Source organism: Papaver somniferum, chromosome 1, assembly GCF_003573695.1.
Source record: "Papaver somniferum cultivar HN1 chromosome 1, ASM357369v1, whole genome shotgun sequence".
In the NCBI taxonomy this organism is placed as follows: Eukaryota; Viridiplantae; Streptophyta; class Magnoliopsida; order Ranunculales; family Papaveraceae; genus Papaver; species Papaver somniferum.
In genome coordinates this window covers 122,627,350-122,632,980 of record NC_039358.1, presented here as the reverse complement: position 1 = coordinate 122,632,980, position 5,631 = coordinate 122,627,350, and positions in this window count along the sequence as shown.

Genomic DNA, 5,631 nt, shown 5'->3' with positions numbered 1-5,631 from the left:
TTCATGAATGATTTTAACCAAACCAAACAGAGATAAGAACCAAACTAAGTACAGAAATACAACCCTCTTAGTAGGATATGGTTTGTAGAAAACAGAAGGTACAAGAACCATCTTATATTCTTACTACAGAATAAGTTTCTCCCGATCTAGAACATGATTGGGAGGTCTCCATCTTAAGGGTGTTGTTAGAGCATAGCTCGGTCAACCTCGCATGCGTTGCTATCTCAAGCATATTTTTCAATGCTAGTGATCAAAACTATAAGTCTTGATTTGTAGCCTACATAGATAAGTCTCGGACTAGGATAAAAAAGTGTAGTTGAGCTCAAGGACTTCATGGCGATTCATCATACAACGACGAAGATCTATACAATGAACCGTGGAACTTCATCAACAAAAAGGTATGTGGAGACTTGAACTTATCTATCACTCAAAAGTCTATCTCTTCTATCTCCTACTTCTTATGAGACAAAAGTCGTATGCTATACAGACTAGATCATACACATTTGATATTTCGAGATGAGCATTCATTGTTTATCTTTTATCTCAAAATCGTGTGTTGGTAAAGCGTTTCGCTTTGATCAAGTTTATCTTCACCTAGTGACAAAAGTCATGAAAAGTTTCAATCACTTTGAGAATTGCTCTGACGTGAATCGGTCTGTGAATAACGACTACATAGCGTCCTCTGAGAATGTCTCAATGATTGAAATGAGAGTTTAGATTACATAACCATGTATTCCTTGAACCGAAGTTTTTGAACTTTGTAGATCAAGAAAAATCGGGAGGATTGTGGAATTGGCTTGCCAAGTCCGCAAACCCAGTCCGCAAACTCAGTCCGCGAACTGTCGGAAGTTCTCGACCAAGAATTTCTGCTGGAATTTTCTGAAACTCGTTTGTGTGCTTAGTCCGCGAACTGGCGGAAGTTCTCTTTCCGAGAATTTCTGCTAAGTTTGGAAAACTCAACCGATTAACTTAAGTCCGCGAACTTGTTTGTGAACTTAAGAGGTTATGATCTAAAGGTGTGCTCTGAACATGAAACATTAAATTACTAAGGAATGCTTTATGCAAACCGTGGCTATAATGTTCATGAGCCGATTCAATCAAATCGAATCATCTTTGTTTCAATTGTGTTTTGTGTAGTTACATAAGATCTCATAGCAATTGAACAACTCTTTAACTAGTTCATTTGAGTCAATTGAACTAGTTATGGTGAAGAAGAACAAGGTTAATATGAAATTCTCATATGGTTAACCTTTTGGGTTACTATGTTGAACCAACATACACGTACACGTTTGGGCATGGTTTTCACGAATCCAGTAAACGTCTACCCAAGTGTGTGAGACAAGCTAAGTTTTCGATCTAACGGTTGAGAAATATTAGTTTGAATCTAAATCAGGTTTTCATCTAACGGTGAATAAGGATTGCTTTGTAACTAAGGCAAAACCCTGATTTGAAGGATATATAAATGAGACATCTAGCATTGTGCAAAAATAATCCCCACACGTCTGTGTGCTACTAGTGCGCCCGCTAGAGTCGATCTCCATTAACCTTTGATTTTATTCTCTAAAATCAGGTTAACGACTTAAAGACTTCATTGGGATTGTGAAGCCAGACCGATACTATTTTTATCGTAGTTGTGTGATATGATCTTGCATCTTCTATCTTTCGAGTACAATCGATTGATTGGCTTGAGATCATGAGAGTTCTCCGATAGTCAAGATAAAGAAGTCACAAACATCTTCGTCTCACTGTTTGTGATTCCTCTACAATCCGCTTGTGTAGTCAAGAAGGATTGTAGAGAGGCGATTGATTAATCTAGGCTGTTCTTCGAGAATATAAGACCGGATTATCAATTGGTTCCTGTTCACCTTGATTTTATATCAAAAGACGGAACAAAACCTAGGGTTCATCTGTGGGAGACATATTTATCCTTTTATAGACTTTTCTGTGTGAGACAGATCTGTTTATTATTAAGTTTGTGATTTTGGGTTACAACAACTCTTAGTTGTGGGTGAGATCATCTAAGGGAATCAAGTGTGCAGTATCCTGCTGGGATCAGAGGTGTAGGAGTACAACTGTACCTTGGATCGGTGGGAGACTGATTGGGGTTCAACTATAGTCCAGTCCGAAGTTAGTTTGCAGTAGACTAGTGTCTGTAGCGGCTTAATACAGTGTGTATTCAATCTGGACTAGGTCCCGAGGCTTTTCTGCATTTGCGGTTTCCTCGTTAACAAAATTTCTGGTGTCTGTGTTATTTTTTTTCCGCATTATATTTTAAATTAATTGAAATAATACAGGTTGTGCATTCGTGATCTTCAATTGGAAATCCAACCTTTGGTTGTTGATTGATATTGATTGATCCTTGGACATTGGTCTTTGGTACCGTCCAAGTATTCCTTGTATTTGATAAAGACTCGCTATTGTTTTTAGCTTGAGTAAATCAAGAGAGAGAGATTAACTCTTTGAGATACTTTTATCTAGATTGAGTCTGATTGTCTATTTGATTCTCTGGTAAAGTATTTCAGAGTTAGTCCATACAGATTGCTAAGCGAAATATTGGGTGGTGTTGTTAGACCCCCGTTTTTTTCAATTGGTATCAGAGCAGGCAAACATGTTCAAGACCTAACAAGTCTGTTTTTGTAGCGATCTGACTCTATGGACAGAAGTGCTATCTCTATTAACGTACCACCAGTCCTCGATGGCTCAAACTATCTATGGTGGAAAGTTGCTACGCGCACTTTTCTTCAGCCGCGTGACTTCCAATCATGGATATGTGTTGTGAATGGCTATGAGACTCCCGTTGTTATGGAAAGAGATGTTGTTGTACCAAAAGATTTATGTATGTACAATACTGCCGAGTTAGTTGCTGCAAGGCAAAACTCTGACGGGTTGAACGCCATCCTACATGATGTTTCCCCAAACCTTAGACACCATGTGATCTCATGCACTACGTCTAAAGAAGCTTGGGATACTTTAGAAAGCGTATTTGAAGGTAACCTCAGTAAAAAGGAAGCTAGGCTTCAAAACCTTAATTCTGAATGGGAAGACCTTTCTATGGCAGAAGAAGATTTTTTCTACGATTTTTATCACAAACTGTCTGAAATTGTTAATGCATCATGTGCATTGGGTAGGACAATTCCTGAAAAAGAAATTGTGATGAAAATCCTTCGATCGCTGCCATCCAGATAAAGAATCTAAAAGACATGCCATCGTTGAAGGAAATAACCTTAATACTCTTTCACGAAACACACTGGTCGGAAAAATTAGAATTTTCGATCGCGAATATATGGCAAGAGACGATCATCATTTGCTTGGGAACCGTGTCACCTCTCCTGATCATAAATCTTATCATCCAAAATTGACGAAAGAGAAAAGTGAGAATTGCTTTATTTCTACGTTGTCTTTGTTTATACAAAAACTTAAGAATATCCTCAGACGTAGTAAAAGAAAGTCTCAAAAGGAAACTTCGTTAGTCAATATAAAAGATACGAATACCAAGAAGAGCCGTACTAATGAAACTGGTCTTATGTGTGTTCAAGCCTCTTCGAAAATCCTGAAACGGAGATAAGAGAGATAACTAAAGCATGGATGAATACTCTTGATTATTGTCCTGAGGAAGTTAATGATTGCTCTCTCAGTCTTTTTGCTGAAAATCATTCTCATGATTCCTTCGTGACATGTCCGCCTGTATTGGATCAGCAAACCTCTCCTGATTTTGTGTTGAACTCCAGGAGTTTATCGGAAAAGAGTCTACCAAATCGCTTTGTTCAGTTGAGTTCACCTCAGGATCATCTTAGCACGTCAAATCAAAAGCAGTCCTTCCTGGATGAAAACAAAAAGGAAGTATACCTTTCATCAAAAGGTGTTTTCAAAAATAGTGCAGAATTTGCAAAGATCTGCAGTCAAGTTTTCTAAAAGTCTGATCACAATGGATAAGCAAAAACCTAGTGAAATGGGTGGTTTCTCTCTTTGTAAAGATTATCCCAGTCCAATCTTGGATTGGAGGCCTTATGCTCAGTAATCTTGTTGAAAAATGATTCTTGTGTTCTCTTCTTATTATACAAGAATCATAATATACAAGGGGACTGTAACATTTTTTTTTGTGCTTTTTCAGGTCTTGTTCGTGAACGACTTCATCTTTTTTGATAACCAACTTCTGTTAGGATTTGGTAAAAAGGGTGTTTCTGGAAATTCTACACCTGTATTCCTTTTAAAAGGCTCTACCTCTTCAACACTCTCATTTCATCCTCTCTATCATGTCCTCCTCTAGTCTTTCAAGTAAAGAAAGTGATGTATGGACAGTTCTATTTCCCTCAAAGAAGATTCGTTTCGATTCTTCTAACAATGAGATGTGCTATGACAAACATGTCTCTTCTTCTGATGAGAACCCTTTTGTCTCTCAGTTTGATAAGCTCTCTCTAACCATGAATCTCGTTTTGGAACAAGTTCGTGCTCTGAAAAATGAACTTGAAGTGTCTTCCAAAAAACTTGAGGAGAAAATGGATAGTCTTAAATCAAGGATTGACCTAATCGAAGATGAGCTTGAAGAATATAGGGAATACGAGAAGAATATTCAAGGTAAGTGAAATGATTGATAAGAGGTATAGATTCCTAGTATGTCTTCTTTTTGGATTAGTTGGAAGAATAACTAGTGCTTTGAATAGCGAGGATTGTGACTATACATAGCTATTTTTGTTTTCATCTTCTTATGTTATTTTTTAGGTTTATTAGTTATTAAATTCTAAAAATATTTGGAGGATGATGTTTATTGCAGTATTTTAATGGTTTGTGATATTGCAATATTTTTATGGGATATGTATTGTTTACGTCCGTGAACTTGAAGGTCCCATATTGCAGTCAAAAGTAAAGTCGTTCATGAATCGATATTCGTATTGATGAAAGGATGAATGGACTTTTGACATATACAAAAGATGTAGTTGCAGAAAATCCTACACTACACCCCTCACAAGATTTCATTAACATTCAACTCATTTTTGGATTAACAATCTTAATTTTATTGATGAATCTTTGAACAATCTTACAAGAAAAGATAAAGGAATCAAGAATAACCACTGCTCTAGATTTTATCTCTCCTATTTACTTGCTTCTTACTCAGAAAAGATCTCTCTCTATTCCTTTACAACTGAACGGCTATTTATAGGGAATTACATAGTGGATGACAGCTAATCTGTCTTTTATTTTCGGATATGACTTGCGACATTATCGCAATCTTACAAAATATCAATCTCGCAAAGTTCCTTATTTTCGCAGGACTGTCACACTTTTCTCATGATTTGGCTGATGTCGTTTATTATATCGTTTCTGAAGTTAGTCTACGACACTGTCGTGTTGTGTTGTTAATAATTTCGCTGAGGCATTATTGCTGCGAGATTCTGATCCTATATCTTGCCTCTTCTCATATCTTCTCTGCGAAGTAGATAATGATGTGAGAAATGCCGCAACTATCCATCACTTCATATTCTGCATTTATCACACATATCCTTTCTCCCATCTGTTTCTTGACACGTCTTCTGTAACTGCTTCTTTTCAACCGCTCACGTCTTTTCGCATTAATTGTGTTTATCTTCTCGAAAATCTCCTCTTTTCAACCGCTCACATCTTTTCGCATTAATT